General features: G+C 41.5%; 1 long non-coding RNA gene across 1 annotated transcript in view; it reads left to right on the top strand.

Moving 5' to 3' along the window:
- Positions 1–365: 365 nt before the first annotated feature.
- The window catches only part of LOC142765613 (uncharacterized), a 62,387-nt gene continuing 52,654 nt past the window's right edge, over positions 366–10,098 (top strand). The window contains exons 1-2 of the long non-coding RNA XR_012884330.1: positions 366–498; positions 2,816–2,854. This is a non-coding gene — a long non-coding RNA (uncharacterized LOC142765613). The remainder of the gene's footprint in view (positions 499–2,815; positions 2,855–10,098) is intronic.

The raw sequence follows: 10,098 nt of genomic DNA, 5'->3' as shown, positions 1-10,098 counted from the left end.
TAACACAAGCTGTCCTCCATCTTTTAGCAGATGTTATGTTACCTGATCCTTACCAGCAGCTTTGCCTCTTTACATACTCTCCAAAGCTTCATGTAATATCACGCCTCAAAACGGCCACATAGCGAGCATTGTTTATGTGGGCGCGTTTTAGCAATCAAAACGCGCTTCGTCGTATGGAACATATGCGACAAAAGCGCCCCAGGAGAGTTCAGATTCTTCGGCTAAACAAGCACACCTTCCACCGTTGTCAGCCGTGTAGAGCATGCCTGCATGTCTGTAGGGCCGTGCATGCCATTGTACACGCGACGTCACAACTCGCAACTGTCGTTAGGTGTCGCGCCGCATAGAAAAGCCGGCCGCTCGCACGCTTTACCCAGACCTGGTCGTAACTGTACGTCTGAAAGGCCAGTGTTTGCTTTTCCGTGAACGCCAGAGTCGCCGGAGCGCTCATTCTTTTATCTGTGCAAGCGGAGCAACACAGAAGCAGCAACGTCAAAGGTTAGAGACCAATGTTTGCATGCCTGGGATAACAATGAGGCGCTAAGTATTTGTTCTGGCCAGAAAGGGGACAGTAACTCTGTTTTTTGTGCACTGGCCAGATGATACTTCGTACGCCTCATTGCATGGCCCAGTGTGGCTCAGTACGACTGCAAGGGGTACAAAGAAAATTAGACCCGTGGATGCGTCGGTGGCCCATTTACTCATGGCGGTGCGAGACAGGCGTGTCGCACTCGCATTATATCCAGCCATGGTAAAGTTTGACTTGTTTCATCCGCAAGGTCTCCAATTCTGGTGCAACAGTCACATTGGAAAACTTCATCGCGTAGGGCCAATTATGACGCAATGTTTGTTTTATAGAACAGTGGCGTCTTTGTGCAGCTCTTGGAGGGACAGCCCGATATTATTTCTGTCTCCTAGGTGACTCTTTTTGTTTAAACGGCATTCTGCTAATATAAACGACGCTCTGCCATAACAACACGTATATAGGCTGCATGTGCGCCTTTTACTAGAAAAGTCATACATAAGTAACATTAAGGACCGTAGCGCTTATCACGCTGCGCTGACCATCCAACGCTTGCACGGAAAAGCGAGTGTTTCCAACGCTTTGCTAAGACGTGACGGTGGTAGCACCTACCCGTCGCCTTGCGTTCTATACCTTATCACCTCGGAGGTGGGCGCGCACACCGGTCTCAGAGCCACGGACTTTGTTATTGAAAAAAACTGCCAGATAGCAATCATGTCTCACGTGTGACGTGACTTGATTCGCTCGTTCACCTCCGCTGCACGCTCGAGGCACTCTAACGCAGCGCCTCCATAATACCATTCACGGATTTTTTTCAGCAGTACATCAAATAAACGTTTTTTCACTCTCTCCACACGCAAGACTATCGGCTTTCGACAACATTTGCAGATTAATGCAGATACGGAGCCAATTGTTTTTCAAAAACGAAGTGCGTGGCTCTGAGACGGGTGTGCGCGCCCGCCGCAGAGGTGATAAGGTGTAGAACGCAAGGCGACGGGTAGGTGCCACAGCCATTTTGTTTTAGCAAAGCGTTGGAAACACTCGCCTTTTCGTGCAAGCGTTGGATGATCAGCACAGCGTGATAAGCGCTACGGTCCTTAAAATTACTTATGTATGCCTTTTCTAGTAGAAGGCTCACATGCAGAATATATACCTTTTGTTATGGTGCACCAGACACGCGCAATAATTGCTTTTTAATCGGCAATTGCACAAGTACGAACGCTAAATCTTGAGAAACATAGGTGGGCGCTGTGGATGGGGTCAGCCATTTCAAATACCCAATGCTGTTAAAAGTGGACAAACAGACAAATGTACAGACAAATGTACAGACAGACAGACAGACAGACAGATAGACAGACCAAAATTACTAGTGTTTTAAGAGTAAAAAAAGGACTTTCATGCTAGTCCTAATAACGTGCAGTTTTATACTCAAGGAGAATCGCGTTCCATGATTTCGTTCCATTAAATTCGAAGAGTCTTTCTTCATAGATATTATAGAAATTGAGCAAATGAACATTGCCATTAGATGCATGTCACGCATCGCGTGTAATAATTCAGAAAATATCAGCAGGGAAAGGGTCTTGCACCTTGTGCATATCTTTCCGTCGGTTGTCGGCTGCATTGCATTTGGGGTTACGGAGCCCGAGGCGGACCCGAATGTCGCAAGTTTGATCCCGGTTACAGCGACCGCATTTTGGTGAGTTCAAAGTTGTACATCACATATGCACTGTGAGATGTCGGTCCTAGTAGAAAAAAGCCTGATGGTCTACATTTCAGGAGCATTTCTTTACGCCATCTCGCCTAATCATATCGCTTTTCTGAAATGCAAAGTCACAGCGATTGTTATTTATTATATTTGATTTTATAGTATTAGGTTAGCAAAACTACTGTAGCGATAGCAAAACCTGGTCACGTCTACTAGTCAAGCAGCTGACTGGCAAGTTGGTTGTGCATACTTAAGCGCAGCGCTTTTCTCATTTGTTTCTATCCTGTCGCTCGCGTGTGTTTTTCTCGCGCTGTTAGCCTTGAGCCCCAAGTGTACAATCTGGTTCCAAGGAAAATACGCCACGTCACGTATTGTCACTGCCTATATAGCACTGAAACAAAGCTGAGCTTAGCGAGCCTTAGTGAACATCACTTTTTTTATTACGTTTTCTTGCATCTTGGTTAACTGGCGCATTCGTATCGCTTCCGGTATCATTACTTCTTGTTTGGCTGACACTAGGAACTCGGTCTTGTTGACGAAAGGTTAGAAAAAAAGTGTCTATAAGGCAAAAACCTCATTTGTTCTAGGTGACAAAGGGGCTTTACTGCAGCGGTCGTTGATGCACGGTGAGACTTGCACTTCTGGCTTTCTTGCGAACACCTTAGGGAGTTGAAAGGCTTCACCGTAGGCACGACAACGTTGTGCAGTTAACATCGTGAATGTATGCGTAACGATTTCTTTGTTTTGTTGTTGTTGTTGGCGCAGGTGCCTTGCGTCCTAGTTTAGCTAGCCTTTTCAGACTCCGCCTGTGATGAACTGTAAAAATTTGTCCTATCAGTGCAACATTACTTAAATCTACCCAGTATTGTAGTCAAGCAAAAGTAATTTCATGGTGTATTAACATGTGTGTTTGTAATTTAGAGTACCCGATCCAAACTGCTTTGAAATGAAATATCTACTTGTTCTAAGGTCATTGATACTCTCTTTGGGCATAAGCAGCTAAACCACAGGTTTTATTTGTGGTGTAAATTTATGTTCTGAATGACCATCTTGAAAAAAAAAAACATGTATGATTTTCGTGTACGGCTCTCTGAAAGCGGCAAGTCGAACGACTCGTTGGGCGTGCCAGTGTCTTCAAGAAAGGACCATATACGACAGTACACATAAAAATGAAGGTGCATAGAGACGATTGCAATATGCAAGAGGTTTACTTCATCAGAACCCCAATAAATCTTGGTATTTGTTTACTTTTAGCTAATGCAAACAACAAAACCAAGTGGTGCACACAATTTTGTACTACAGAGTGTTTTAAAGGGTTAGATAATGCTGTGGCATGAATAGCAACTTTCAGAGAAATTTGTAGAGCAGAGGGGTGAGCAATGACAGATTATTTATTTGCATACAAGTTGCCGGTTTATAATTATTTCAAGTTTACACGGACGTGTATTACTTTCATTTAGGCTTTTGAGTATTTGAACCTTGAATAACTTTTTTGATCGTCATGAATGTTCATAAGCAGCTACAATCAGTTTGCGTCACTGATCTCCACATATTGACAGATCTCGATGATTGAAAATAGTTTGTTCGTGTACCGGATAGTTAGGCAATAAGTTTGTAAATTCGGTATTCTTTTTTACGAGAATTAAAGCGAAGCTTCTTGTGTAAAAGTGTGGCCATATTTGTTAAGTTCGACTAACGAATCTAATAGCGTTGTATTTGATTGGATACCCAAATCAACAGCGTACATTAGGAATACCTAATAGTTTTCGAACACTCCGCAATGACAGAAATGCTCGAACATATTAGAATGGGGCATATGCGTGCGCATTCTCGTTCTGAGGGGGGTGAGGTTCTTTACAGTGGCCCCCTTCTCTATTATGTCAATATATGGCACGAACCTTGCACTCCTCCAACCGCTAGTTACAACGTCCCATTCTTTACTGTGTTCATGTGTGGAGCTAACTTTGAGCCGCCTTTTACTTAGGTGACTAGAGAGAATGGCTGCCCTCCTGCCCTCCCCCCTCCTCTGTGCGCATGCATAAGGGCGTGATAACATTGAGAGCTAACTTCTCTGATGTCATTTAATTGTCCAGGTCCATGGAGACCTCGTAGTTACGCTACTATCGATGCCATATTGATCACAAGATGAAAGCGTTTTGCTTAAAGATGCAGTGTGGCAGATGCAACAATGCCCGCAATCAACTCTCCGCGCTGTGGTATTCATTACAGCATTAACTTCGGTAAATTGCTTAATATTGGAGTATCAGTTTGATTTCAAAACTGTTCGCAAAGTATCGCCTTGAATATTGTAGGCACTGCTATATTTCAGTTTATATTTACAAAGCATCTGGAAGGTTCCACTTGCTGCTGAGTATAAATAATTTTAAACTTTGCTCGAATCAAAGTAATCGTGCCCTTCTTGGCCTTGTGAATATTTGCTGAAAATAAAATATTACAAAATTGGTACGCTGTTTCGAAAATTGTTAGCGTACCTGTCGACTCCAGCAGTGATAATTGTTTCTTTACTAATGAAAAGCTATTTACAATATATTCTCTGTATTTGTATTCGATTCAGCTTCATCACTAATTGATTCGTATTTGACTCTGTAAAAAAATTCCTATTTCTCATGCACCCATTTTTAATACCCATAGATTTCAGTTGCTGTAGCAGCGGCCTTGTACACGAAAAACGAGACGCTGGCGATGGAGTAATTTAGAGGAGATAGAGGAAAGCAGAGCCGCAATGCGCATATACACAGCAAAAAAAAGCAAATGAAGAAATGAGGATTGAAAGTAAGTACGACAGAACGAAGGAGAGAAAGAGCAATGAAAAGAAAAAAAATAATAAATAAAGAAATACAGATCAAAGTAAAAAATATAAAGAAATAAAGAAGTTTAGGACACACACGCCAGGTTTCGCTTGTCTGCATTTTTTCCCGTAGGGAGAGTGGTTCAGAATTACTTTTAAGGCATGCATGTGCTTAGCAGTCATCGTTAGTTTTCTGGCTTCGCTGATCCTCCTTCAGATTAGGCGCTATACTGTGGAAATACTCACGTACAGCTTCTGTTTGAAAACACGACGTGACACAAAAGAAGGGAAAGTGAGCCCGTATAATTTAAGCGGCTGTAGTATACGGTGGCAACAACTAATTAATGCACCTGTTTTGATAATAATGCAGACCCTCACACCTCAGATGATGTACGTACCAAGCCAACCGTCTTAATCCCTTGGGCTTAACCAAAACATTAGCTGAGGAACTACACTGGCGTAGCGCTAAACCAAGTTGTGCGCTACGCCCCCCCCCCCCCTATTCCCCCCCCCAAAGGAAAAAGACCCGTGGTTCGCAAGCCGTTTGTAGTGTGCACGTAAAAAGGGGTACTTCTTAAGCTGTATAAATGTTCGCCTACTTTGTGTGCTATGAATAAAACAGGCCTCCATAAGTTTGTGACATGTGCAGTAGGAGACGCCACAGCAAGTGATTGATCTGGGGAAAAGGCGAAGCCTATGAGACAGTGATCCAGCACTGGCGTAAGCTTCTTGCAGGAAATTGAGTGTTTTTAACGGAGTAACGGACGACGTTGAGACAAAGTTACCGCGTTATGTAGAATTTGTGGGATAATGTGAGAGCCCATTTGCCGAATAGGCCAAATTCAATTTATTTGGAAAATTCTGATACGTATTGGGCGAAAATGGTTGAAATAACAGGGAGCACAATCTTATGGAGTAGTTGAAGCATGGTGACAAACCATCATGACATCAATAAAGAAGTGTCGTTCACGTCACGAGAAAAAGAATGTCCACTTTTAAAGGACACCATCTGTAATTTCCCCATGAATAATTTAAGGAAAGTGAGAAATTGCTGATATAGCAACATTAAAAAAAACAACGTTCCGGTGAATGCTAAATATGAACTGCAAAAGGCCAAAAAAAAACAACAACGTCCTGCTCAGTGAAACGTCGATCCGCCTGATCCTAACATTCAAAAATGATTCATTCAATCACATTTTAAAAGCAAGGAACATTTTTGCACCACCTCGGCAAGATTATATTCCGAACTTTACTGCCTTGTTTTCTTCGCAGGCAATATCTACAGTGGCTTGTCTGCCTACGCGTAGGGTCTGTCATAATGTAACAATATGACATAGCGCCTCCAATAGCCATACAATTTGTTTCTGCACATTCTGGTGAACGCAACTTTGAGTTTACGAGCGTTCAAAAATCAATCCAGAAACGTTCCGGAATAAGACAGGAATCAATCCGAAAATGCCATCATTTCAAATGAGCGAAACCAGGCACTAACACGAACTGAAGAAACAAAGAATGCTCTGCTATAGCACAGCAGAGCAACGTTTCCACAAAAAGAGGAAGGAAAGCTAAACTATTGAGCACGTGCACATGTGCTAAATAGCACGAAATAAGACAAATGAAATAAGTAGGCGGCACAAGTGATTTGAAACAAACCACATTTCAAATTTCTGAAATAAATATTTCTTTTTGTCGAGCGTTTGTATAGGCTCGAAGGTCATCGTCATATCCCTATCGAATTACACTGACGTGCTCTTTCATGCACGTTGAAGTTTTATATGCGAAGCTTTTCTTCGCGTACTGCAAGCACTTTTGGAGTCTGTCTGTCTGTCTGTCTGTCTGTCTGTCTGTCTGTCTGTCTGTCTGTCTGTCTGTCTGTCTGTCTGTCCAATTATCTGGCGTGCCCAAAAATTAGTACGATATGGTAAGATGGTTAGATGAATATGACTCGCTGCTCACGACATGAATGTCACAATCTCGTCGCGTACGTCGCATCACTTTCAAAACGCAGCAGCAAATGCTCGGTCAACCCTGATGAATTCTTTTTCACGGCCACTTCTTCTCGCTAAAGTAGCGCTGCAGCAATCACGGAAGTGTTACCTTACGTTTCTCACCATCGTGCATTATTTGGTTTTTGTTTCATGTTGTTCATACGCCACTGTGTACACGGGACGCCTTGAAACTCTCAAAAATATCAAGGCGTCCATCATTTCTCTTCGTTCAATGTTTTATATGTATTCACGCCCCTATTTGTCTTTTTTTTTGTTTAAACGCGATCTTTTTACTGGGGCCTACTTTTCTGAAACGTTTTCTTAATTTACCAACACACTTTCACGTATAATCTGAAAGCAATATACGCCAGAGTAACGCCAGGTCGCAAGTGAATGTAATTTTGAAAGAAATAGTAGGAGAAGCCTTTCGAGAATTTAAAAAAGTGGGCTCGATTCGCAGAAATACGCAGAAAACTTTCTAAAAAAACGCTATTTGCGTTTCATAAGTTTGAAGCGTATCAAAATAAACGCTAACGTACAAGAAATTCTGGAAGTGCTGCGCAACCTAAAATTTTGAAAGCCTTGGAAAAGAGTCCACAGATATTTTCTTCTTTATGCTCTGCTAATGAATAGCTTCGTGCACTTCCACTCCTATATGCATGCTTAATCGCTTATAAAACGTTATTACGTATTTTATTTGCAGGAACAATATGGTTTGCCTAATAATAGAAATCAAACACCCTTCACGGAAGCCTTTTGAGCATAGGGAAGTGCGGTAAATTAAGCCTTCGAAAACCCAAGCGTTGAAGGAAGTGTGGCAGCTACGGCTAGTTGGTATGGCATGACGATAGTTATAGCGCGAGAACAAAACGACGACACAGAGAGAAGAAGTGTCTTTCGTCCCTTCTTGTCTTTCGTCCCTTCTTGTCTCTGTGTCGTCGTTTTGTTCTCGTGCTATAACTATCGTCGTTGAAGGAAGCTCGGCGTTAGACAACAGTCGCGGTTCATGCGTTAGGAATATGTGCTTCAGTCCACATCACAAGGCTTTTGCGCAAACACGCTCACACAAGTGTGCATGCAGGACAGCCATCAAGGTCTAATCTTTGGATTACCAATTCACATTCAATTTAAAGAGTTCAAAAAAATATAGTGCACACTTCAACACAAACTAGCCCTTTCATGTTTCCACTTTTGTGAATATAATTTTCATCCCGGATAGCTTTTATATACCTTCCTTAGTTTTCATTGAGCTTTTAATGATTCCTCTAACTGTTCACCTATTGTCCTTTTCACTCACGAAAGCTTGGTGACAACTTTGTTTTACATATTTTTGTTATCGCTATGAAACATTCAGGACATGAAGCTAAAGTTGTATCACCTATGGTAATGCTTCCGTGGCAACGTAGACGCGTTCAAATGTGTAAGTTTATCTCTGTATATATATATATATATATATATATATATATATATATATACGGCAGTCTTCAAGTCTTCTCCTTCGCGATGTATGATGTACGTAAATCTTCGTGAATTGTCTGGTGTGCTGTGAAGTTTCTCAGTTTGAATAGGTTGCGTCCACTTACGCATGTTAACTAGACAAGCTTCATGAAAATTTTGTGCCGACATATTCTGTACTTTCTTTATACGTATTTGAAGGGGTCTACAAAAACATATCTTAAAACCGTCAGGGTTCAACAAAGTAGTAATAAGCGTTTCGCTCGAGCTAAAATGCATGTGAAATGGTCATCCTTTTAACTGCGTAAAAGATCCTCCCAGTCGCACACAGAAGCCAGAACCTTTTTCTCTATTGGAAAGTCATTCTCAACAAAAACATCCTCATTAACATGATCGTTAGCTCCCACTTACCTCAATGACTATTCTTTGGTGGCCTCGTGAAATTCGAAAATTTACCGGCATCCCGCGGCAGCGTCCTCTGTCCTAGGCGTCAGCACGAGTGGTAGGAAGCAATCGTGTTGTGACGTCCATATATGACGCCATAACGCCATCACTGTGACTTCAATTACTTACGTTATCACGTGTCATCATTGTTTGTTTCTTTGTGGGCCTTTCCCAGATGCTGAGCAAAACTCGGAGCCAGCTGTGGTGCAGAAAGAAGGCTTGCCATGCCTTTCACTCCAGATTCATTGAAAACGATTCCATTATTACCAGAAAATTTGTGAAGAGAGGCGTGGGAGGTTTAATACATCAAGTTTAAAAAAAGCAAAGAAGGTAGCCTTTGCCTTCGAGAAGTTGGAGGTGGAGGCATAGAAAATGCTCAGATCTTTTTCTCTTTTCAGTTTCGCCTTTTTAATGTTGAATAGGCTAGTTTAGCTTAGTAGAGTTTATTGCCAACAGACATTTTCACGAAAATGTTTGAGGCATTTGGGAGCTCCTAAAGTGTTACTTGAGAAAGTACGCATATTCCTGAGGTGCATGCTAAGCACTGAAGAACACATGGAATACATTTATCAGAAAGCGTTTCACTACAATGTGATGAGGCCATGCAGGGAAGGAATCAGTACATTACACTAACAAAATTTTAGTACAACAATACTGTCCATTGTTTGTTTAGTTGTTTTAGTGTCTTGGTGCTGCATTGTAAAATAACTCTCTTGTATTTTGACTAGAAAATCGGTTATATTCTTTGTTTCATGATTCTCAACTGATTAGTTTATCTGTTTACGTATAGGTGCTTAGAATTCATAATTTGTGAGTGTGAGTGGATGTGGACCACTGCATTGTTCATGCCGTGGTGTTGTGTAAATTGCAGATTTATACAATACAATTCCTTGTATTCGAAGTATATATACGTAAAATAATGTGTTGTTTTATTACAACTTTATAAGATTTTAAAATGTTGAACTCTCTTTTTTTATTTTCATGAAGTGGTATTTTGTGAAAAAATAACTATAACATGTGACTTTAGAAGTGCGTGAACGGTCGCTCTCATCACAGCTTTTTGCGACTAATGACGTCACCGTTTACTGCATATGATGAGAAGCTACAGTGCGTTTACTATCAAAAAATTAATGCATTACTTTTTCCGATCTACTCCTTTCATCGTGGGAATATT

This window comes from Rhipicephalus microplus, chromosome 6, assembly GCF_043290135.1.
Source record: "Rhipicephalus microplus isolate Deutch F79 chromosome 6, USDA_Rmic, whole genome shotgun sequence".
Taxonomy (NCBI): Eukaryota; Metazoa; Arthropoda; class Arachnida; order Ixodida; family Ixodidae; genus Rhipicephalus; species Rhipicephalus microplus.
Note: the sequence above shows the minus strand (reverse complement) of the source record. Positions and strands in the feature narration are given on the sequence as shown.